The following is a 26,495-nucleotide window of genomic DNA, read 5'->3' as shown; positions in this document are numbered from 1 at the left end:
AGCCTTCCCTGATGGCTTGTATCCGCAACTGCGGGAACAGGCGGGGTACTTCACCATTGGGAGGCTTTCCCTGCGTGTACAGCTTGCGTACTGCGCGTAAGGTTCTCTGAGCATGGTGGGTCCTGCGGAAGCAGATGGCCTTTCCGCAGACGTCCCTGTTCAAGGTGAGTCTTGCGGGACCAACTGGGCTCTGCTGGGACCTACCTCTTCAATAATTGATGTTCCACACAATAAATTCAGAAAGCCAAGTGTTATTGAATTTGATACGGGATCTATATTTATAATCAAGTATTCAAGGTATGAAAATGCCCTTCAACAGCTGCATGTAACACCATCTCACAAATACTTTTTCATCAAATGGTAAGTTTCAAGTGGCAACTTTTCTTCATTAATGAGACTCCTTCACATGCATGGGTGCTATTGGATTTCATGATAGTTGGCCCGACTCTTTATTATTTATTTACCAGATAACTTTTTCTCTTACATTATGTGGATGACATTGTTCTTATTGAATCTCTTCATGAGTTAATATACTGCATTATTATTTCTTTGAGTTCGAGTTTGCTATGAGTGACTTGGGCCATTTGCGCTATTTGTGGAAATTGCTGCTACTTGTAACAAAGGCGTTATGTTTCTACCCGAAACACAACATGCCCGAGACATCTTAGATCGTGCAAAGATGTTTAACTGTATAGTGTAAACGGACCACTACACTACTTGACATTAACTATAAAGTTGGACTTAAGGTCCTAATTGAAGACCTCTAATTATGTCACACACTATTTATTGTTAAATTTCTATATGTGTTATCAATCATTTTCTTTGTTTTTATAATAAATAATTATGACAAATTGGATGTTCATAATCCAAACTACTAGCCATACTAAAATCATGACTATTAACATTTATAATTTTCGGTTACGGGCAATCTCATTCTAACGGAAAAGTAACTCCACCTACTCTAATGAATTTATCACAAACAAAATGCTGTAATTTTTTTAAAAAATGAAATAAAAGTCTAGGCGAATAAAGTTATTTCCCCGTTAGAGTGAGGGTCTTTAGCTAAGAAACTGAAAGGTAAAGTGTCATTTGTCAAATTGCCCATATGAATTATTATCGCTCAACAAATATTACTTAAATTCAATTTCCAAAAACGTAGCAAATGACATTAACAAACCCAAACTGCTACCAATGAGGTGATAGCCCATTATCAAATACCTGAGTTTACAACTTTACATTAAAAGGTTTTAGATTCAAGTAAAACAAGAATTACAAAGAAATTCTAAACATAATAATAATAATAATATAAAAGAGGCCAAACTACTTTTTGTATTTTTCCTGGTTGATTTATTATTATTATTATTATTATTATTATTATTATTCTGTTTGCCTTTTTCTCTAGTATTGGTCCAAATGAAAAACCTCTTAAAAAAAGTACGATGGTCACAAATTGGCATTCATTCATGAGGGATCATCGCTTCCAAGGCAAGCACTAATATTATTATCGCACCTAATAAAAAGCCCCACACGTACATACATACTCACACACATCTCTCACCAACCAAACAAACAGACAGACCATCTCTCCAATCACACTATTCTTCTTCATCCACCTTTTCTCCATCACATTCCACTTGCTTTTATAAATAAATAAACGCACGTCTTACCAAAACATTCAACTAAACTGGATTATGCTCTCTGCTCTGTTTAATTGAAGTTGAATTCGGCAATGGCGTCGAGAGGTGGATTCAAATCACGGAAATCGACTTCGAAGCATGTTTCGGTTGATAATTTGAGGTCTCCGGCTTCCAAGGAGAATGTGACGGTTACGGTCAGGTTTCGTCCTCTCAGGTGATTGATCGAATTAGTTTACATTTTATAGGTTAAATGTGATGTTATTTGTGGTTAGTTTGATTAGAATTAACTTCGTTTTTGATAGTCCGAGGGAAATACGGCAGGTGGAGGAGATTGCGTGGTACGCAGACGGTGAAACGACTGTACGGAACGAGCATACGACATCGGTAGCTCATGCATACGGTATGGTGCATTATAGCAGTGGTTCAACCTATTATGCTGTATGTTTTGGAAATTATATTTTATGCTGCCAAACACTGCTCTGTAGTAAGTGATATTAGTGTACTGTGAATGAGTGAGCGGTGGCAAATTCGGTACCTGTTTAGACACGATAAGACATGCTTAGCAAAAAGGTACTGAAGAGGTAGGTCCCAGCAGAGCCCAGTTGGACCCGCAAGACTCACCTTGAAGAGGGACGTCTGCGCAAAGACCAACTGGTTCCGCAGGACCCACCATGCTCAGAGAGATGAAGACCTTACGCGCAGTACGACCAGCTTTTCCCGCGCAGTACGACCAGCTGTTCCCGCAGGAAAAGCCTCCCAATGGTGAAGTACCCCGCCTGCTCCCGCAGCTGCGGATACAAGCCATCAGGGAAGGCTACCCGCACTAATAGTAAGGCTACACGCACAAGGCACTAACTCTCAATAATTCAGTAATGTCACCTGAAGGAATGAGCAAGGCGGGAATTCTCCCGCCCAAATGAGCCAGTCCGTACGCTTCTGGAGGATTTTTTGTACTATACCTGCCAAGGTATGGACAAGATCTGACCAAAGCAGTGACAGCTCACTGACAACAGTACGACGAGGAGCACGCTCTAGTACAAAATGTCACTATCAGCCGCTGCCTACTCACAAACCCTCATCGTGGCACGTACATAGCCTGCAGTTGGTGGAAAAGGAATAGTACACAGCCGGCCATGTCACTATCAGCCGCTGCCTACCCACCAACCACCAGCATGGCACGTGCGTAGCCCACAGTTGGTAGAAAAGGAATATTATACAGCTGGCTGTACCTGCTTGGAAACCTACCTTCAGCTATAAATACTCCAACACCTTGGAACGGTATCATCATCATATACTCTCATATATCATCTGATACTATCTTATCTAGCTATTTCTCTTAATATACACTTATATTCAGAGCAATCTAGTCTGATTCTCACGCCGGAGGGTGGTCACAATGAGGTACCCCCCCTTCTCAGTGACGAGCTCACGGTGTCTGTTTTGCAGGTCATCAGAAAAATAACCATCTTTGCCGGACCTAACCCTCGTGGGAAACATCTACCTGACCTTAAGATTATCCGTAATCTGCCGGGGTCACTTAGTATTTCTTCATTGGCGCCATCCGTGCATAAAAGCTAGAAGTAATTCTTTTTCAGTTTTTTCAAAACCTCTGGAAAGATGGTTAAGGTTACTCCGGTGCCAAGGCCAGCGAGTGACCAAGAAACCCCGGTAACCACAACCCCAGCTACTGGGGGGAACACCGGCGAGTACACAATTTTTACGAACACTACCCCGGTTACCCAAGCCGGGGCAAGTGCAGTAAACATTCCTTCACTGGGATTCACCGATACCCAGTTGGAGAGACAACAGACGAGGCTCCCCCGCCAAACACTTGATCAAGTTAAAGGGTGGGCGGAAGCACGTCAGAAGGAATTCCAAGCTGAGTTGGATGAACGCTTACGTTCACTCCAACAGGCTGACGAATTCGGAAGCACTCGACAACAGCTCAACATGAGCAATGAGTACTTGGACGATGATCGGGAGGAGTCCGACAGTGACGCAAACCCTCGTCATAGGGCGAAAGGGAAGCGCAAGGAAACGGACTTCCAACCGAGAAGGAATTTTGGAGAAACCTTCAAACCAAGAAACGCGGGGGGAAACCCACATGACTTCTCTAAAACCTTCAGACCAACTGTTGCAAATGCGGGAACGTCCAAATTTGCAAGGGACATTGCGGAAGCAATTGCCCGAAAAGTGCCAAACAAATGTCCAACATAGGCACATATGATGGTATATCTGACCCAGACGATCATTTGAACAGATTCATAGCGGGGGAAACCGTCAGCAATTGGACGGAACCCACGTGGTGTTACATGTTCCAAATGACTCTTGTTGGGGCAGCCAGAGCGTGGTTTGACCGTCTACCGGTCCACCACATCTACGATTGGGCAGACTTCCAGCAGAAGTTCAGCCAACACTTCAGTCAGCAAAGAAAGTATACCGAAGAGCAATGGACGATCCTCAACTGCATCCGAGAGGAAGATGAGTCTTTACTAGACTTCATCACGCGCTTCAACTCAAAGAAGCTGAGTCTGGGCACCATAAGCGAGGATCTTGTTCGCGCAGCTTTCATCCAAGGCGCCGAATACCCAGAGCTTATCCGCACATTGACGGGTAAAGACGGCATGCCATCCACATGGGATGCCATCATGACAGCAGCTAAACGCTTCGCGGAAACGGAAAAGCAACTGGGTAGAGATCTTCCCCATAGCACAAACCTCTACACTCAGAAAACAAGATAAAACAACGTCCTTACCGCCCGACAAAACAAAAAGAGGAAGCTTGGTATTTGGCAGTCAAGGGTAAACTTTGACACCTCATCCGGCTCGCACCCTCGGTTAGGCGGAAAGGACAACATGCAGTCGTCGAACCGGAATCCCAGATGGACGCCACTCACCAAAAGCGTCACCGAAATATTTGCCACCGAGAGGCTCCCATGGCCAAAGGCTCCAATAGTCCGACAGCGTCATAACGCTGATCAGAGCAAGTCCTGTGACTTCCACGGGACAAAAGGTCACACCACTGAGGAATGCATATCCTTAAAAGATGTTGTCGAAGCATTCGTCAGAAATGGGAAACTCACTCACCTCGTGGCGTAATGGACGCTAAGCAGGCTAATGCGTGTAGAACCCCAGTTGGGGAAAACACGGATGAAACTGCAGCCTCAATGTTGGAGACTACATACTGTGTAAACAACGAGATTCCGAATCAGGTGCATATCGGCTCGAAAGGCTTGATGACACCCCCATCCCAAGAACATGGAAGGGAGCTTAATTACACAAGCTGCATGTAGATCAATTCCAAACTTGTAAAGAAAAGGCCTAGAGTCACTTCTAATGGAAATGATTCTCCTTATCACATTGACGCTGATGGTCTTACATTTATACTTATGATCTGACCACTGATATGCCGGTATTCACCGCATAAATAAGTGGGGAAGTCGTTGCGTGTGGAAGGCGGCAAAACCCCCATAAACACAAAACGGTAAAAATTTCTAAGGAAAAGATGAGGAAAACCTTCACGCAGGTCAGTTATAGGTGAAGTTTGGTCATCCCACTAAATGAAAGTGACGGTCCTACCCGCACAATCATGATAGAGGAAACTGAACATTAACCTATTGACAACCGCGCGTCGAAAGGTTAACTTATTCAAAACACTGATGCCGGTATTCACCGCATAAATAAGTGTGAAAAGAAGTCGTTGCGTGTGGAAGGCGGCAAAACCCGCATAAACACAAAAAACGGTAAAAATTTCTAAGGAAAAGATGAGGAAAACCTTCACGCAGGTCAGTTATAGGTGAAGTTTGGCCATCCCACTAAATGAAAGTGACGGTCCTACCCGCACAATCATGATAGAGAAAACTGCACTAACCTATTAACAACCACGCGTCGAAAGGTCAACTTATTCAAAACACTTGGAAAATTGCTAAGTTAAACTAAAGTATGCATGAGCGAATCATATATTGTTTATGAGGCAAAACAAGTGCCAAATTAAACTATAATATGCATGAGCAAGTCATACAACGTTTATAAAGCAAGCCATTAAGTGAAAGTGACGGTCCTACCCGCACAAACATTTATATTTCACAAAAAATTCAAGCATTACAAGAATGGCCAGGTATCTACCCGCCTACAGAAATGTAAATCTATCCTAACGGTGGGAAGGGATCTCAAGGTTCAAACTTCAGGACCACTCCCTCCAAACCCACCCGAACCCGCACCATCAGTTGGCTGTGGCGGTTCAAGGAAAGCCTTGAAAATAGTTAGCCAATCATCAGCAGCAGCAATTTCGTTCACCTTCTCCACCACCGGATGCGGGAAGGCAGCATACTGGTTCACTGCTTGGTCGTAAGTAGCTTCAGTGTCCACATCATAAAGAGGGAAGTTGGAAGGCGGGATGCCCTTCTCAACAAACCCCAGACCAAGCAAGAAACCAGACTTTTCCCCATCCTCATGGGAAGCGTTGAGGGCTGCGCTCATGGCATCGTCATAAGATGTGTTCGTGAAGATCCGATGCACAACCTACAAAAAAAAATATATATGTATCAACTTTTCTAAGTATAAAGAAAAGCGTAAAGATATTATGAAGCTACGCATACCTGCGACAACGCTTCTCGTAGAAGTCATTCCTTGGTGATCAGAGCTTCCTGGAGGGCAGCTTGAGCTTGGTCACGGGCGCGTTCGGCTTCATTTTTGTTAAGGTTGGCAAGCAACACTTCCTTAGCAGCAGCCTCTTCAACGCCCTTCAGCTTACGCTCAGTGTGGTCAAGCATACCCCTCTGGTCCAAGATCTCTTGGAGCTTTTTGGCATCTTCTAAAGCCAAAGCATCATGAGCCTGCTGAAGCCTCTCTAGTTTGGCTTTAAGCTCCTCATTCTCAGCGCGCAAAGGCTCAGCAATGGCTTCAGCTCTGGTGGCCCTCTCGGTCGCGTTCCGCGCAGTTTCCGTAGCCAACCTAAGCTGTTCGTTAACAGCTTGGGTAGCCTTGGAACGGGCCTCGAGCCGGGCCTGAACTTCAACCTCGAGGGCCTTGAAGGCCTTTTCCTTCTCCGCAGCAATGGTGGCAAGTCTCCTGTTCTCCTCCCGGATAGCCCGCGCCTGAGCCACTTCCTGGCTACGCGCCGCCTTTAACTTGTCGTTTTCACGACAAAGCAACTCGACGCGCTGCTGCATCCGGGCAAGGAGAATCCGAAGCTCATTCGTCAGCCTACCCTCCTGGTAGCTAGACATGGCTTCCCCCAACGCATCACTTGGGGCTGCGTGACGCGCCCACTCGACGCAGTCCACAGCCGTTCGAAGGGTTGTTCCCCGGCGGATGTTCCACCGTGGAACATACACCTCATTGGAATCCGAAACTGTAAAACAAAAAACAGTTAGGAAAAGATGATATAAGAAAAAAAAAAGGCCAAATAACCCTACGCACCTGTAGGGTCGACAACAGGCCGGTAGCCGCCAAACCCATCACCCGAACCTAAGGGATATCCATCCAAGAGTTCGGGCGGATGGGAAGGAGGCAGAGATAACCCTGAACATACCTGATGAACCGGCCGGGGACAAGGTAGTCGCCGGTGCCGGAGGCACGGTTGAAGCCGCCGCGGTAGAGACCATCGGAGGTGAACTCACTGGAGGTGAACTCACAACCGTGGTCGCCGCTGCGGAGGAGCTCGCAGAAAAAATCACCGCCGGCACAGTGAAGGATGCAGTGAATATGGCACTGACAGCCGGCGGAGATGATTTCACAATTGGAACAGTTGCCTCAATGGGATGAGCAACTGAACCAACACTGCAAACAGGCGCAGCTGCCTGGGTCATCGCCTCGGGTAGGTTGACCAAACCTACCGTCATGGGTCCAGAACTGCTCCTTCCCGCACCACTTTGGAATGCGGTCGCATCCACGCTTGCATGAAGATTAACAAAATATTAAAAACAATGGCAGAAAGAATTGCGGGTAAGATAAAAAGTATACTTACGGGTTTTCCTAATCTTGAAGGTTCTGACGGGCGGGGACGAACCCGATGGAATTGGCCTCTTCATGCCAGTCACCGTCGTAACGCTTGGCTGCTCGGAGGTCACAGCTGTCCCAACCCCCGTGACAATGGCCTCACCAGGGTTCCCCGCCACCTCCTCACTTTTGGTCTCCGAATCGGACCGATTTCCCTGATCGGTGGTGGAGGCAACCTTCGCCTTGCCCTTCACGCCGGCAGCTTTCTTCTTCCTCACGAAGAAAGGCCCATCTGCGGATCCCTCATCAGAAGATGATAAAATTAGGGAAACTCCAGCAGAGGTTTGAGCATGAAGAGGGCGAGGGTTAAAGAATCCCTTACCTGGCCGCGTGGCGCTCAAAATCTCGTGGCCCGGCGGGTAGACCTCCACGAACCTATCCGCTGTTTGCTCCAAAATGGGCAACTCGTTCTCATCAAGAGCACGAGTACCCAGCCGAGCGGGACCACCGCTCTCACGCGGTTGCAGAAGCGACTGCAAGTTGTTCCCCTCTGAAAATAAACAGAAAAACAGTTAGAAGAAAAACCCTAAATCAGCAAAAAGAGATGGAGCATACCATAGGGAATAGAATTCGAACCGTATTCAAGGATGATAGGTACTTGCGGCGTCCCAGAGACGGCATCCTTCCATACCCGGCTCATCCCAACAATCATCATCCCAGACTCCGCAAAGCGGTAAACCGGAGTCTGGATCCGGGAGATCTTGGTAAACCATTCCGCCTCCTGGTAGTTGGAGGCGTGAAGGTTGGGGAGTGCCCTCCCGTTCTTGAATGTCATCGCAATAGGGACGACACGGGCAGAGATATAGAAGAACTCCTGCTTCCAAGACCGAAGACTGCGCTCGGTAGCACAGATCTTCAAACCTTTGATCCGAGTGATCAAGGTGTATCAGCCCTGGATGCACCTCCAGGAATAGAAGGTCATCAGGCGGTCGACGCGGGGCTCAACGCCCAGAATGTGGCACACCCATTCAAAGTGGCGAACCTTTGCGATCGCCATCGGGTGCACCTCCGTTAAGTGTACACCGTGTTTCTCCAAAACACGGTACACAAACTTCGTCAATGGGAACCTGAGATTCCCATAGATGAAGAATGCAGCATACACCCCTATCTTCCCCTTGGGGGCATCATACACCGTCTGGTGAGGCTCAGGAAACTCAGGCTCGAAAGGCTCGAGCATGAACTTCTTGACGATGTACTGATAAAGGTCGACGGAAAGAGCACACTGGCACTCGCCAGCAGTACTCTTATCGTCTTTGTCAGACGCGGACATCGGGTTCTCAGGGTATACGTCGGACTCTTCGGCAGTAACCTCAGGATCATGAGTAGAAGACATGCTGAGGTTGGAAAGAAGAACGATTTCAGGAGAATGCTCGACAAAAGTTAGAGTATTCGCCGGAAATCGCTTAGAAGAAGAAGTGAAAGTGTGAGTTGAGATGCATCCTCTTTCCCCTTTATATACCCATCGCAATGAATGCGATGAATTTAATGCGGGGGAGAGGGAAAAGCGCAGGCGCAATGAGACGATGACACGTGGAAAGCAAGCTGGCAACAGCTGTCGACAGGACGCGTGCCGTAAAACTCGCGCCCACGCGCCTGAAAAAGCGTCTGGAATGACCATATACTGTCACGTCGCCATAACTTCCTGCACGTCCTGAAACTGTCAGAAGAAACCGTCAGACGACGCTAACGTCCCTTCAACAGTTTGGACTGTTCTTATCCTTTCACCAACTCTTCGAATTTCAAAAAGATTCAGAAAGATTCAAAGATTCAAAAATGAGGGAATATACCCCCTCACCTTGGCAACCAAGAAAACGTAAGACAAGTGCGGGTACAGTGTCAAGGCGAAACCCTTCACATACTTAGCACCTGCATGGAATTGAAGCCAAGAATACCTTGGTAACCAAGAAACCGTAAGACAAGTGCGGGTACAGTGTCAAGGCGAAACCCTTCACATACCTAGCACCTGCAGGGAATTGAAGCCAAGAATACCTTGGTAACCAAGAAACCGTAAGACAAGTGCGGGTACAGTGTCAAGGCGAAACCCTTCACATACTTAGCACCTGCATGGAATTGAAGCCAAGAATACCTTGGAAGTCAAGTAACTATAAGACGAGTGCGGGTACAGTGTCAAGGCGAAACCCTTCACATACTTAGCACTTGCAGGGAATTAAAACCAAGAAGGATCTTCTGGGCCATGCTTGAGGAAAGGGAAATAACATCCCCGCATAGCGGGAACGTTGAGAACTAGATTGTTTGAAGCACCAAGATGGAATTGGTTGTTTAACATAATTGATCACTATGTCTAAAACTACCAAAACCTCGTGGAGAATCTACACAAGTGAAACTCAACGCTCCTGACTTGCGAGGAGGTTACATACCTACCCGCATCATACCCAAAGATCAAGCAGAAAAGTCGGGAATTTCTGCACGTGACATTAGGAAACCCGCGGGAAGAATCCCCACGGAGAACCTTAAAACTAAAAACCCTTTTCAAAACCCCTTGCTTAAATCCAAAAGTTCACCTCACTTATTAACAATTCATGAGAAGAACATTGGACTGGGGGGACTTGAAGAGGTAGGTCCCAGCAGAGCCCAGTTGGACCCGCAAGACTCACCTTGAAGAGGGACGTCTGCGCAAAGACCAACTGGTTCCGCAGGACCCACCATGCTCAGAGAGATGAAGACCTTACGCGTAGTACGACCAGCTGTTCCCGCAGGAAAAGCCTCCCAATGGTGAAGTACCCCGCCTGTTCCCGCAGCTGCGGATACAAGCCATCAGGGAAGGCTACCCGCACTAATAGTAAGGCTACACGCACAAGGCACTAACTCTCAATAATTCAGTAATGTCACCTGAAGGAATGAGTAAGGCGGGAATACTCCCGCCCAAATGAGCCAGTCCGTACGCTTCTAGAGGATCTTTTGTACTATACCTGCCAAGGTATGGACAAGATCTGACCAAAGCAGTGACAGCTCACTGACAACAGTACGACGAGGAGCACGCTCTAGTACAAAATGTCACTATCAGCCGCTGCCTACTCACCAACCCTCATCGTGGCACGTACATAGCCTGCAGTTGGTGGAAAAGGAATAGTACACAGCCGGCCATGTCACTATCAGCCGCTGCCTACCCACCAACCACCAGCATGGCACGTGCGTAGCCCACAGTTGGTAGAAAAGGAATATTATACAGCTGGCTGTACCTGCTTGGAAACCTACCTTCAGCTATAAATACTCCAACACCTTGGAACGGTATCATCATCATATACTCTCATATATCATCTGATACTATCTTATCTAGCTATTTCTCTTAATATACACTTATATTCAGAGCAATCTAGTCTGATTCTCACGCTGGAGGGTGGTCACAAGGAGGTACCCCCCCCCCTTCTCAGTGACGAGCTCACGGTGTCTGTTTTGCAGGTCATCAGAAGAATAACCATCTTTGCCGGACCTAACCCTCGTGGGAAACATCTACCTGACCTTAAGATTATCCGTAATCTGCCGGGGTCACTTAGTGTTTCTTCAGGTACACCATGCAATTTTATACTTTTTAAAAATAATTAAAACTACGAGGCTATGGTTCATCATTCCTCCTTCTTGATACATATAATTGTCGGTGTCACGCTCAAACCACCAAAGCCAAGTGTTAAACGAGTCTATTTCATGTTTGATAATTGTGTTGATCGCGTCGTCTCTAACCTGTTAAACACGATTTTTCAGCCCTAAAATTAACAATTAGTGACGAGTTAATTTGAGTAGTAAGGACATACAAGTGCTTAGAAGTTTTTAATTGGAAGAAATTAGAATGGTAAGTAAGAGTTTGATGATTTTTTTTTTGGGCATCTGGAGGCTCTAAATTCTACCAGAATGCCAATGCATCTTGGGTTTTGTAGTTTAGCTAGAGTGTTGATAAGTTGCCATATATATGCATCCCTTGCCATAGCTAACGTTATATGGTTTTGCTCTTGAGTACTGATTGAATTCTGCTCTCTTATATAAGCAGCAACAGCGGATGATGTTAGTAAAATGTTCTTTATTGATTAAAAAGTCTCTTACTTGAAAATTAGTCGACAAGCTCCAATTGAAGGACATGAGCATGTTTGTGAAAATAGAGTCAATTTTGGGAATATGTAAGTTTATGAGATTTTTTTTGTCAGCAACCAAAACTGAGATTGAATTATAGCTTCATTCAGAGATTTAGTTGAATTTGACTAATAATGATTTGCCTAATCGGTAGGACTTTCTCCATGATTTAGTATGGCCTGTTTATGTCCTCATTTCAGGAGACCTAATAATCAGCTTGGACTTTGATCAAAAGTGTATAGTCTGGTGCCCATGCCTTCTTTATTCGTAGCAATTTTCTAGATCTTAACATGCACAATCGTACTTTAAACAAGACTTGTTATATCTAATCATTATGTTTTAAGCCAATGATGTGTACTCGTATGAATAGAAGCCTCATTCGTTAGATCACTTCTATTAATCGAAATATCCATAACATAATTCCTAAGGACGAGATGACGAATCATGGTTCCTCTGTTAATACTATAAAAGATCTCTGGATGGACGAAGATATTTTTGCTAGCTTTCTGTTTTATTATCTTTGTAATTTTTTTGTAGGTGGTTGAGATTGATTATGTTTTTGAATCCAAAATATGATGTCTTTCTCATTTTTTTTTGATATAAGCATCCACATCCACATTACAAATATATTTTCTAGAGATAATTCCTCTGCAACCTGCATAATCAATGTAGCATAATACATTTGAGCTTTGGATCTTGATTGACATTGTAATCTCATCCTTCTTGTGTATAGATCGGGTGTTTGGGCCTACCACGACAACCCGTCATGTATATGATATTGCAGCCCACCATGTTGTTGGCGGTGCTATGGAAGGTGTTAATGGTAATTTTTACAGTTTATGTAGCTAATCTGTTTATATGTGGTGCAACCAGGTTTGCCTTTATCCTTAGATTAGTGATATTTATTTTATGAAAAGTAGGAGTTTTTTCATCTTGGTTTTATGTGATCTCATAAATCCGCTATGACCTATTCCAATATCAGGAACTATCTTTGCATATGGTGTTACAAGTAGTGGAAAGACTCACACCATGCATGTAAGTCCATTTTTTTTCCTTCTCTTGTGACATTGCTGCTTGTTATTATAATCTAAAGCTGTTATGATCTCTGTCTGTGTCACTTCAATGTATATGTTTTGATTGTTTTGTCATATACACAAGTCAGGGCGATCAGAGGTGACCTGGAATTATCCCATTGGCGGTAAAGGATGCTTTTAGTATCATTCAGGAGGTATGTATGGCTAAAGTTATGATACCACCTATGCAAGTTATACTTGTTCAAACAGGAAGATATAATCAAATGATATCCATGCACATTTTCAGACTCCAAGTCGTGAATTTCTCCTACGTGTCTCATATTTGGAAATTTATAATGAGGTAGGCCTTCGAACAATGAGTTTATCACTCATTTATAGCTTTTAGCTTTGGATTTTTGGTTGGATGTGCAAAGTTTTAATTGTTTCCATACTCTTTTTGTATGTTGGCTTCTTTATAGCTCATTCTGTGTTGACTGTATATTTGTCTTTTGTCGCTGTATGCATCCTTTGGTGTTATGCATATTGCAGATGCATGTCTTTTTATATAATGTTGCAATTTTGAGTTTTCAGTTTCCTCCAGGTTATTAATGACTTGTTGAATCCAGCGGGGCAAAACTTAAGAATACGGGAGGATAGTCAGGTAATCTTTGTCCATGATACATGCTGTCTCTTTTTGTCTCTGTCTTCTTTGGGTTATTTAACTGGAATCAAACTCTACTTTCTGGTGCACAACGTCATCTTCATGTGATTTGTTTTAGAAGAAGAAGTGTTTGGGTTAATAGCCGAGCATGTCAATGTCATATTCTCCACTCATTACTTATGTTGTGCCCTGCTGCGCCCACCATTATTCAAGATCCTATGTTATTGCTCTATTTAATTCATAACTTATATGCAATAATTGTTGTTTGTAGGGTACCTTTGTGGAAGGTGTAAAGGAGGAAGTTGTGCTATCTCCTGCCCACGCACTTTCCCTTATTGCAGCCGGAGAAGGTTTGTCTTTTTCTATGCTATACACATGTATTTACTGTTTTTACATCCCATATGGTAAGTCACATAGATTTAGTTTTTCATTGTGGGCATTTCTTATGGTGCAATTTCTACCCATGGTTAATTAACAATTTGTTGCTTGATTAAATCACTTTTTAGAAGCAATTGATCTTCCATTCTTATGCTCTTTGTTATCACAGAGCACAGACATGTTGGTTCAACAAATTTTAATATGCTCAGCAGCAGAAGTCACACAATATTTACACTGGTAACTTTCTGAATTAGCTTAGATAATTCATTCTGATTCTTTTGTCGTGTAAAGTGAAGGTTCGTTTTGCACATAACAAACAATTGAACACGATATTACGGTACCTGATACATAGTGACTATCATATGAATTCGGTACAGTATATCTTATAGTGATATGAACTGCTTCTCAGATGATGTAGGTATATGATTTCTGGAAATATAAGTCAAAACAATAGAACATTGTCGGTTCATCATATGTTACATCTAGCGTACGTCCCAAAAATGAAGATTTGCTACCACTTGATCTTATACTATCATGTCTATTACTGTTTTTTCCTTACCTACTTCATTTTTTTGTTTTTCTGGTTAATCTCTTTGTTAATATGTATATTTTTGCGTTTCTACGGTTCTACCTTCTAACAGACAATAGAAAGTAGCCCTTGTGGTGACGGCGGGGATGTTAACTTGTCACAGTTGGTATGCTTTTGAACTTCACCTTTTATAGATTCATTCAAAATAACCTAGCTTTGTGCACTTACTGCTGTTAAATACTGCCAATTGTTTAATATCTTGTTAGTTTAACTTTATTATTGTTCTTTATTTCACCTTCAATGCAGAACCTCATAGATCTAGCAGGTTCTGAAAGCTCTAAAGCTAAGACCACTGGTGTCCGTCGGAAAGAAGGATCCTATATTAATAAAAGCCTTCTAACCCTAGGGACTGTGAGTCCCCAATCATTGTTATTATTTTATATATTAATTATATGTTGATAAATATATGTGTTTTAGAGTTTGCTAACTCTGAACTGTCACAGGTTATATCAAAATTGACAGATGTGAAAGCATCTCATATACCATACAGGGACTCCAAATTAACTAGGCTCCTTCAATCTTCACTAAGTGGCCGTGGACGCGTATCTGTAAGTCTTACATATAAGTCTTAAATTAATCAGGTCTTACACTGCAATATTTTTGAACCATAATATTGTTCTTATTTGCGTACTCTTTTTAGCTTATTTGCACTGTCACTCCCTCATCAAGCAATACAGAGGAGACACATAATACCTTAAAGTTCGCCCACCGTGCAAAACACATTGAAATTCAAGCAGCACAAAACTGGGTATGTACACTAAGTTTCTAATCCCTTAAAAAGTAATATTATCTTTTGGCAGCTTATTAAAGTAGGCTTATAATTCTGCAGATTATTGATGAGAAATCCCTTATAAAGAAATACCAAAATGAAATTCGGTTATTGAAGGAGGAACTAGAACAGTTAAAAAGTGGTATTGTTGTAGTTCCACAATTTAAGGATAATGGAGGAGATGACATTTTTCTTCTTAAACAAAAGGTACTTTCTTTAATTAGAATATTACGTTAACCGCAAACTTTGTCCTTTTTTACATAACTTTTTTAAGTTTTTTTTTCACATCTAAAACTAGTAAGTAGCAAACATAATTAGTCTCTAAGGTGCTGTTTGTTTTTGAAGACAAAAACTGTCTGCAATCTGATTTCATGTCCGCAACTGAATATGTGGTCTGAAAGTCTGCAATCTGAAAATATAATACTGTTTGTTTTATAAACTGGGTATCGTCTGCATAAGCTGAAAATTAGTTTCCTATCATACATATCACAGTAGATAGAAGTCATTTAACGTTTGTAGACTAGTAAAATAGTTGGTGGTGGGCGGTGGTGGTGGCGGACGTTGGGTGGTGGTGGTGATGGACGGTGATGGTGGTGGGTGGTGGACGGTTTTGGTGGCGGATGGTAGGTGGTGGTGGTGGGTGGTGGTTGCGGACATGTGTGGTGGTAGTGGACGATAGTTGTGGCCGACGAGTGGGTGGTGGTGGTGATGGACGGTGGTGGTGGGTGGTGGTTGTGATGGACGGTGGTGGTGGTGGCGGTGGCGGACGGTGGTGGTAGTGGACGATGGTTGTGGCCAACAGGTGGGTGGTGGTGGTGGTGGGTGGTGGATGGTGGTAGTGAACGGTGGGTGGTGGTGGTGATGGACGGTGGTGATGGTGGTGGACGGTGGGTGGTGGACGGTGGTGGTGGGTGGTGGTGGTGGTGGTGGTGGCGGCGCACGATGGGTGGTGGTGGTGGTGTTGGACATTGGGTGTTGGTAGGATGTTAAGATGTGTGAAGATGTGTGAAGAAGTTAAACAATAGCTTCTTTTTTAAGACCATAAAAGCAGTTTGCATATCTTATTTAAAAAAAAAACAAACAGTCTTCAGAAGCTTATGTCTGCGCCCGCAGACATAAGGGCGCAGACATAAGCTTCCTGCAGATGGTTTAAGCAAAAACAAACACCACCTTAAACAATCACAAATAATGATAATTCATTTTGCATGAAATTTCATGAACATCATCATAAGCTGCTGCTTGTTATTTATCCAGCCAGCTTAGGCCTGTCAATGAATCGAACGTTCAGTGAACAATTCGTGAACCGTTCAGCAGGAAGTTCGTTTATTTATTAAACGAACGCACATGAACAAATAAATTTTTTGTTCATTTAGTTAAATTAGCGATCATGAATACATGTCCAGTTTGTAATGTATGTTCGTTTATGTTCATTTATGTTCGTTAAGTTTGCTCCTTTACTTTCGTTAATATATTCATTTAATTTTTTTGGCCCATGACAACCTAGTTTAGTCTTAATAACATTTTAGGCCCAACAAATTGGTTTTCACATAACATATAACTGGTTTTAGCTCAATTATGTTCATTCATTTATGTTCGGTCGTCTAAGCTCGAGAACCATTCGTTTAAACCGTTAACGAACTAGCATATTCATTTTCGTGACGAGCGAACATGAACAAGAAATCCCCGTTCGTTTAATTATTCGTGTTCAATCTTTTTACGCGGTTAAAGTTAAGTGTTCATTCGGTTTGTTTGCAAGCCTAATCCATTTTCTTTTGGGTATCTATGATGTTTAAAGCTAGAAGATGGTCAAATGAAGCTGCAATCAAGACTGGAGCAAGAAGAAGAAGCCAAAGCTGCTTTGTTGAGCCGAATACAAAGGTTGACCAAGTTAATCCTGGTATCCACCAAGTCTTCACCTGCATCTAGACTTTCTCATCGGTCAACTATAAGAAGGCGGCATTCCTTTGGTGAAGAAGAGGTAGATTTCTTCCACGTTTTTCTTTTTTATAATATTTCTTGATTTTGTGATACGACTGTTTGGTTAACATACCAAAAATGGCATATACTATTGGTATGAGTTGTTCGAAACTCATAACATACTTAAGAATAGAGTAAATTACTTAAATCGTCTTTGAAGTATACCGCATACAACAAATTGAAGGTTCTCTTCTTTAACTAAGTCCTTTATTTGGAAAGTTGTAACACAGTACGTCCTTTTCAAATATAAGTAATGTGTTACAACTTTTCAAATACTAGACGCTCTTTGTAATTACCATAGTTAGAGGACTGAACCTGCAATTTTAGCTATACTTGAAGGACTATTTATGTAATTTACTTTAAATATTAATTTTAGATGACTATTATTTCCTTGTTAAATCATTAACACTCAAAAATAAGATAGCAAAAGAAACTCACACAATTTAATACTATCAAAAGCATGAAATACCCCATTTGTGATCTAAATAATATCTTGCAACGCACAGCTTGCATATCTACCGCATCGAAAGCGTGACTTAATTTTGGATGACAAGAACACCGAGTTGCATGTTTCTCTTGATGAAAGTGTGGAAAATGGTAATGATACATTAAAGGAAGAGAAAAAGACCAATAAGAAGCCTGGATTACTTAATTGGTTGAAACCACGGGTCAGTCTCCCCTATAATTCTTCTCTGTTTATAATGTTTCATTCTTATAGCGTTGACATAGTAATAACTTCACTTCCATTATTGCCAAGTATTCAAGTTCAACTGTTCTTATAATCTTTTATAACAGATGCTTAATAATTTAATATTACTGCTTTGACTAGAGACGAGACAGTATCTCTGGGGCTTTGACCAGTACTAGTGATAAATCAAGTGGGTCTATCAGCACGCCTTCAACTCTCCAAAAAGATAATCTGGTTGAATCCAGACATTCAGTCTCTTTACCAACAGAATGCAGATCTGCTGAATTCTCACCAGGGGCCCCACAACATCAAGAAATCAAAGGGGGTGCTTTTTTGCAACAAGAGAGTCCTCTAGTAAGCATTGCCTTTTTTATTTCATGTCTACACATGCATGAATAAATTCAACCATGGATCAATTGCATGCATAAATAATTAAATGTTAGATATATTTAGGTTATCAGGTTATGGCAAAGTATAAAATGAAAACTCACTTGAGTTGTGAAAACCCTATGTAACATCGTTTTTTTTTTGTACATGTAATATATATTGTTACATTTAATACAAAACATCGAAAACATAAAAAAAAAATGTTTTGCTATTTTTTTTACTTTTTTTACCAATTTTTATAAATGTTTTCAGAAGAGAGAAAATGTTAATTAATTACATTTTTTATTAACTCTAATTGTGGACCAATAGATTTAGTTTTTAATTAAAAACGTGTGGTTGAGAATGGGTTTCTAGAGTTTTCACAACTCAAGTGGGTTTTTATTCTAACCTAACCATCAGGTTATGTTATAGGGCCTGCTATCAGAGACAGAAATAAAGGGATAACTTACTGTACATTTCTTGTCAGTTTGCATCATACATGGGGTGTGAAGTGTAAACTAGCTGAGCCGAGCTCTAAGCTTGAGATCGGCCCGATTAACTTACAAGAGCTCAAGCTCAACTTGTTTCAGACTCTATTTCTAAGCATGAACACGGATCATGACTAGTTTTTCAAGGTCGATTATTAAACAAACTTATTTTTAGGCTTGGGCATGTTTAAGCTCATCTAGTTCGAGCTCTGTCTAAAGACGACTAGACTAGCACAACTCATGACTCGTTTTTCAAGCTCAATTATTAAACGAGCTTATTTTTGGGCACAGGTTTGTTTAAGCTTGGCCTGTTTCGAGCTCTATTTCTAAAGTGTTAATGATTAGTTTTACAACTCGATTTATAAACGAGCTTACTTTTAGGTTCGGGCTCGTTTTGAGCTCTATTTCTAAATTGCTCATGACTAGTTTTCAAGCTCTATTATTAAAATAGCTTATTTTTAGGCTCGGGCTTTTAGCAAGTTGATCCCAAGTAACTCACTAGGGGCTCGTTCGTCTCGTTTACACCCTAAGGCCCATTGGACAAGAACATGGGCCTAATGGGCATAAACTAATAAGTATAGTATAATCTAAAGGGTCAAAAGGGTAAAATAAAGTAGCTTAAATCATTTTATCCAATTTATATTATTATTGAAATAATATAATTGTTGTAATCATATTTGAGATACTAATTATTTTTTAAATTTGGACAAAAGGCATGTTGAGTCATCTACATTAGGTCTTTTTATCAGCCGCTTTTTGCTTCTTTTTCATTATTTGTATTGTGAATGTGTATCTTCATGATCCAGATATTTAGACTTCCACTTACATGATTTGACAGACTAGCATAAAAACAATTGACCAAATTGACCTCCTTAAAGAGCAGCAAAAGATATTATCCGAGGAAATGGCAGTTCATTTACGTGCTCTAAAACGACTGTCACATGATGCTTCACGAGACTCCGAACGGGAATTTGTAAATGTAATATATAATTCAATCTTTCATCAACTTTAGGCCTTTAATTGGCATGCAACTATGTATATACTAATGAGAATCACTTTACAAATTACAACTTACAGGTGGAAATTGCCAGATTGAATGAACAAATCAAACAGAAGAATGATCAAATCAAACAGCTAGAACACAAATTTACTAGTTCTGTTGTATCATCTCATCACAATATTGATGGTGTTCAACAAACACGAGTAAGTCCTACTACATAATGTTTGCAATTTTGACCCATTATTTTATGAATGGGCCCATTTGGGTTGTGTTTTTATGTCAAATGGGCCAGATGAGCCAGATAAAAGTATATGAATGAGTCTATGTTCAGTGGGTAGTACCTTTAAAAATCACTTAATTTAAAGATCCTTCTTATTATTGTACGAGTTTCAACTTAAACCCGTTTTGATCTGTTACCCAACTCGCCTAATCCTTACCAACGAGCGGGTCAAATAAAAAATTAGTTTAATGTTTCCGTCCTAAGCTGAAATTCCTGTCTTGTGCAGTCTGTTTCTGAGCTAGAAGCACAATTAAATGAGAAGTCCTTTGAACTTGAGGTATGTTATGTTGGAAAACACACATGCGCGCGCGCACACATATATATACATATAGAGAAGGGATTATGAGAATACTTAAATGATAGGAAAAAACTTCGAGAAACTCCCTTTTAAACAAGAATTATACTTTTTAAAAAGATTTTGTCTTATTAATCTTTGCCAAAAATAAAAATTAAAAAAAAAACTATTTTTTACATTTATGTACCTCGCATGAGATAAATATATGTAACTTCTTGAGGTACATATATTTTTTAATAACCTTATAAATTAAATAGAGGAATAAAAATAAAAATTTTAAAAATGGATTGGTTGGTACTAGTTTGTCAGTTTGTGGTCTTCTAATGATCCCTGCCCTATACATATATACACTTATATATATATGCATATACATATATACGTTACACACACATACATAATGGCCAAAGCTATAATTTTAACACCGTAGCCGTATTTTGGTAATTGAAGAAACACTAGGTGAACCCTGGACAGATTACGGGTAATCTGGGGGTTAAGTAATGTTTCCCACGGGGATGAGGTCTAGCAGAGAATTGTTCTTTAGGGGACCTGCAAAACAGACACCGTAAGCTCGTCACTGAGAAGGGGGGGGGTTCCTCCTTGTGACCACCCTCCGGCGTGAGAATCAGACTAGATTGCTCTGAATATAAGTGTATATTAAGAGATTGCTAGATAAGATTGAGATATCAGATAATGTCCTTACCATTCCAAGGTGTTGGAGTATTTATAGCCGAAGGCAGGTTTCCTAGAAGGTACAGCCGGCTGAATAGTAATCATGTTCCACCAACAGTGGACTACGCACAGGCCATGCTGGTTGGTGGGTAGGCTACGGCCAACAGTAAAGGTCGGCTGCATACTGTTCCTTTACTGCCGGCTACGCACTGTTCCACCAACTGTATGCTGCGCACGTCCCCTCGTAAGGGTTGGTGAGTAGGCAGCGGCTAATAGTGACAAACAGTACTAGAGGGTGCTCCTCCTCGTATTGTTGTCGGTGAGCTGTCACCCTGTGATTGGTTCATGGGCTGCTTTGGTCAATCTGTCTGTTCCGGCCATACCTTAGTAGGTATAGTACAAAAGACCTTCCAGAAGCATACGGACTGGCTCACTTGGGCGGGAGTATTCCCGCCCTGCTCATTCCTTCATGTGACTACTGAAGTAGCTAATGCCTTGTGCGTGTAGCCTTGCTGTTAGTGCGGGTAGCCTTCCCTGATGGCTTGTATCCGCAGCTGCGGGAACAGGTGGGGTACTTCACCATTGGGAGGCTTTCCCTGCGGGTACAGCTGGCGTACTACGCGTAAGGTTCTTTGAGCATGGTGGGTCCTGCTGGAGCAGTTGGTCGTTGCGCAGACGTCCCTGTTCAAGGTGAGTCTTGCGGGTCCAACTGGGTTCTGCTAGGACCTACCTCTTCAGTAATTTATTAGAAAATGCTGTGTAAGAATTAGTAGCTTTAATCTGAGACATATTCTACTCTTTGTTTGGCAGGTCAAAGCTGGGGATAACAGAGTGCTTCAAGAGCAGCTCAACCAGAAGGTAATAATAATAACCTGGTGCTCATATTTTACCCCTACAACATTTTTAATTTTTGTAACACTTATGATTTTGTAACACAATGAGGACGTCCAGATCACCATTGAAGGGCAAGTGGTTCTGCAGGTAACGAAGTTCAAGTATCTAGGATCGTTTGTCCAGGGCGATGGGGAGTTAGACAGTGATGTGGCCCATAGAGTTCAGGTAGGATGGTGTAGATGGAGAGCAGCCACAGGTGTATTGTGCGACAGGAGATTCCCAACTAAACTAAAGGGAAAGTTTTATAGGGTCGCAGTTAGGCCTGCAATGTTATATGGAACAGATTGTTGGGCCATTAAGAAGGCACAAGAGCGGAAGATGGAGGTAGCAGAGATGAGAATGCTACACTGGATGTGTGGGCACACAAGGTTAGACCGAATAAGAAATGGTGTGTTTCGAGAGAGATTAGGGGTAGCTAACATATCAGATAAAATAAGAGAATGGAGATTGAGATGGTTTGGACATGTGAAGAGAAGACAGGCAACGAATCCCGTTAGATCCGTAGAAAACATTACTATAGATGGGAGGAGGGGTAGAGGCCGACCTAAATTGACTTGGGATGAGAGGATTAGGCATGATTTGCTAAACCTAAACCTCTCTGAGGACATGGTTGAGGATAGAAATTCTTGGAGACGTAGAATTAAGGTTATTGACTTTTAGGGAGAAAGTAATACCCTAGGTGCTTCTATTTACCTTATTTTTGGTCACACGACATTATGTTATTCTCTTTTCATATATATTGTGTAGTCTCTTTCTTGTATTTTATTCTTAGTATTTCAATATATCTATATATTATTATTATTATTATTATCACTACTATTATTATTACTTAGTGCTACTATTAATTATATTATTATTAAACTTTGATTACCTGTTAATTTTTACATACATGTGTTAGAGCTGAGGGTCTCTCTGGAAACCACCTCTCTATTCTATTGGATAGGGGTACGGTGTGCCTACATCCCACCATCCCCAGACCCTACTTATAGCTTTGCTATTGGTGAGATTGTTACGGGGTATGATTGATTGATTATGATTTTGTGAGATTTTGTATTTCATCCATATCAATGATTGTGAAGTGCTACAAGAAACAATTAACTCCTTGAAACAACAACTTTCTGATGCGCGTAGTCAATTTGAAGCAGAGAAAGATGCAAAAATAATGTTGCTTCGTCAATCTCAGGTTCATTTCTACAGAACATCATATTTTAAAAGTAATAAGAGAAAAACAATAAAGCTATGAAGGACGGTGGGCCAGGCATCAAATATTGTAGGGCCAAAAAATATTTTAAAAACAAATAGTACAGATGGTCTATATGGTATGTCCAGATTTCACTTTTGGTTCCTAGCTTTGGGAAACTCCACCATTGGTCCAAACTTATACATAAACATAACATTAATGGTCCCTGACATGGATGAAAAAGTATACAGTTTAATTGGAAAAGTTCAGGACCAAAACTGAATAATGAAAAAGGTGGAGACCAAAACTGAAATATGGAAAAGTATAGGGTTTAAATGGTAAATGTACTTAAAGTTGAGGGGACCATATCATCATAACTTAATAGTTAAGATGCTTTAATCACTTATTCAGTTGTACCCTTGGGGGATGCTTGGGATTCCTTATGAAAACTCCTTATAATTTTTTAAGTTATAAGTTACAAAAGTGTAACTTATTAATTTTTCTCTCTCATCAAAAGCGATTCCAAGCACCTTATTCCTTTTCAAAAAGTTAATAAGTAATAAGTTAGTGAAAATAAGCAATCCCAAACATCCCCTTATACTTGTGCTTAAACAAGTAAACACCTTTTACCGGTGGTGATACTATTTATACTTTATACCGACCACTGGTCTTAATATATATCATATTAATCCAGTGAAAAACTTAATAATAAACATATTTGAACCAGTAAAGCAAGCATGTGAACTAAACCAATGAGTATCAAAACAGGCACACGAGGTTGAAAAACTCAAACAGAAAGTAACCGAATTAACCGATGCAAGAAACCAGTTAGAAACCCAAAACAAAAAACTAGCAAAAGAAAGCTCATACGCCAAAGGCTTAGCATCAGCAGCTGCAGTTGAGCTCAAAGCACTATCAGAAGAAGTTTCAAAACTAATGAGCCACAACGAGCAGCTATCCGCCGAGTTGGCGTCACACAAGAACTCCCCGAGCCACCACCATAGATCACCAGGCCCCACTAAAAGCGGACGTAAAGACAACACATATATTAGACAAAAAGAACCTAGTCCCACACAATCAGAGTTAAAGAGAGAACTCACACTGAGCCAGGAACGAGAAATGGCATATGAAGCAATGTTATCTGAAAAGGAACGAATAGAATCAGGTTTACAAAAAACAGTTGAGGAGTCCAAACAGAGAGAGTCGTATCTTGAAAACGAGCTTGCGAATATGTGGGTTCTTGTAGCGAAGTTAAAGAAGTCAAATGGGGTCAAACCCGACGAAACAGAGTCGAGCCGAGGGGTTGGGAACCGGGGTGATGGGTTCGGGATGTGGAATGGGATTGATCAAACGGATGACTTGGTATAGCTGATTGAAAGTGGTTTAAGTTTGCAAGTGAAAGAGTAGAAATGCATGGTGGTGTTTGGGGTTAAGAATTGGATTGTGTGTAAATTGTAACGTGTTGTGTGTAAAGGTGTGTTTTTTACTTTTTGTAGGTGTTTTGAGTTATTGTACAAATCAGGTTGGTTTTGTTTACATATTATTATTATTTTCAGTTTCATGTGTTTTATTCAAGGTTCTGGCAATTTGGGTCTAATAGCTGTGCGATAATCAATGAATTGTTATGAAAAAAGAATAAAAAACTAAAACTATTAACAAAAAAGGCATTTCATTAACTAAAAGAATATGTAAGTTATTTTACAAATGGGGATAAAAATGAGAATGATAAAAGGATTTGCATCCACATAAAAAGCCTCTTAAGAAAATAAAAAAAACTCATAACTCAAAGTTTAATACAAAAACAAAAACTGTAAAAACACAAAAATGTTTCCACCGTCTTTCTCGTTTTTCAAAAAAAAATTGAAAAATACACAATGTTAAGTGAAAAAGATCATTGTGTCTTTTTGTTTATCATTGTGTTTTGTGTTTATTTTTGTCATTGATTGTGTTTTTTTTTTCTTGACATGGTGTATTTTTTTCTTGATTGTGTTATATTATTGCATCATATTTTGTTCGGACATTATGTTATATTTTGCTATCTGTTGTGTTTTTTTTTATTTATTATTGTGTTGTTTGTTCATTTTCGGCTTGTGTCTTTTTTCTCGGCATTGTGTCTTTTCGCCCTTTTTTGGGAACGGGAATGACAGGGAAACATTTTGGTTTTTTAATTGTTTTTGTTTTTTTATTTATATATTGAATTGTCATTTTTTTATTATTCTTTTTGAGTTTTTTTAGGGGTTTTTGTATGAATGCAAATCCTTCTCACACTTCATATTTTTGTCTCTCTCAATATTTTAACTTTACCCTCAAGATTAATTCAAAACATAAAAAGATAATTATAAATAAAAAAAAATAGCCGTCTTGATTGGAAATGTTGGTTTTCGCAACATCTTCTACGAGATTTAATCAAAAGCTGTGGTGGTTTCTTGGCAACACAACTCCTCAAGAATATCACTATTTCATTAAAAAAGATTGATTTCAAGACACTTTATTGCACCTTAATCTTGCCTTTCAAGATCATGGGTATGTTTGGCAAGAAACTTTTAGGGGCTGCAAGTTTCAAGTTTTTAAGAAAAAGCTCATAATCAATTAGAAGCCTTGTTTAGTTAAAGGAGCTTGAAGCTTTTAAGTTATGAGAAAAAGCTTGAAGCTACTACTAGTAGCCGTTTAGAAAAGGCTACAAGCTTTTAGTATCTTAATTACATAAATAACCTTCCAAAATAAATACATTTAATACTATTTTTTTAGTTATGCCCATTTTAATCATTTTATACATTTTATTAAAAGCTTCGGCTACTCTGTCAAACATCTAAATATATCTAAAAAGCTAAAGCTATCAGCCACCAGCTTCCAGCTACCAGCTTCAAGTCACCAGCCACCAGCTTCCAGCTAGTTTTGCCAAACATACCTTATATGTAATATAATATATATGTAGTGTGTACATAGTATTTCTAATTTTGAAGCATTGCTCGTGTAAATAGTTGAGATATGACTCATTGAACTTTCAAGACACCAAAAGCTCATTCCAAGTCTTTGTTTGTTGATGTGCTACCTTGAACCTTATTCATTTATCGTCTTATGGATAGACAAACGACTTCACAAAAGTTGCCTAACTAGGGTACGTCTCATATTCTCACCAGGAAGATAATACACATGCTAGTATCGTACTGCGTTTACATCAAATGGATATTTTGCTGTGGATCCTTCTACAACCTTGTTGAATATGTTTGAAGAATGAAAAGAATGTTGTTTGAAGTCAAAAGTTTGTGCACTGTACATTAACAGTGATAATTTTGGTAATTTCTAGACATCAAACTCAACACATCGAATATAAACGAAAGATAAGCTTACTGTGAAGGGGAGGCAACTGACGAGCTGGGAGAAAAGCAGCAGGTAGCATGCAGGCGTTGGGGTTCGATGGAGTTGAGTCGTGGTGGTTGTGTGTTGTCGGTCTGTGATGTGAAGGGATAGAGTGGTTGGGTGGGTAAAAGTGTAAAGCCCTATTTAATTGATAGCATTTAAAAATAAT

At 40.7% G+C, this 26,495-nt stretch overlaps 1 pseudogene across 1 annotated transcript; it reads left to right on the top strand.

The window, feature by feature from the left end:
- Window positions 1-1,729: 1,729 nt before the first annotated feature.
- Window positions 1,730-24,526, top strand: LOC143532178 (kinesin-like protein KIN-7K, chloroplastic; annotated as a pseudogene). The gene is made up of 23 exons (XR_013135130.1): window positions 1,730-1,851; window positions 1,910-2,037; window positions 12,453-12,542; window positions 12,702-12,754; window positions 12,882-12,947; window positions 13,040-13,093; window positions 13,334-13,393; window positions 13,665-13,743; window positions 13,941-14,008; window positions 14,413-14,466; window positions 14,607-14,711; window positions 14,804-14,908; window positions 15,001-15,108; window positions 15,190-15,336; window positions 16,925-17,107; window positions 17,613-17,774; window positions 17,936-18,148; window positions 19,487-19,627; window positions 19,726-19,851; window positions 20,155-20,205; window positions 21,703-21,750; window positions 22,832-22,969; window positions 23,735-24,526. The product of XR_013135130.1 is annotated as a kinesin-like protein KIN-7K, chloroplastic (transcript).
- Window positions 24,527-26,495: the final 1,969 nt, after the last annotated feature.

Source organism: Bidens hawaiensis, unplaced genomic scaffold (assembly GCF_021521415.1).
Source record: "Bidens hawaiensis isolate Kalapana, Puna unplaced genomic scaffold, B.hawaiensis_p1.1 tig00009385_1, whole genome shotgun sequence".
NCBI classification, from domain to species: domain Eukaryota; kingdom Viridiplantae; phylum Streptophyta; class Magnoliopsida; order Asterales; family Asteraceae; genus Bidens; species Bidens hawaiensis.
The sequence above is the reverse complement of the archived record's forward strand: the minus strand, read 5'-3'. Positions and strand labels throughout refer to the sequence as shown.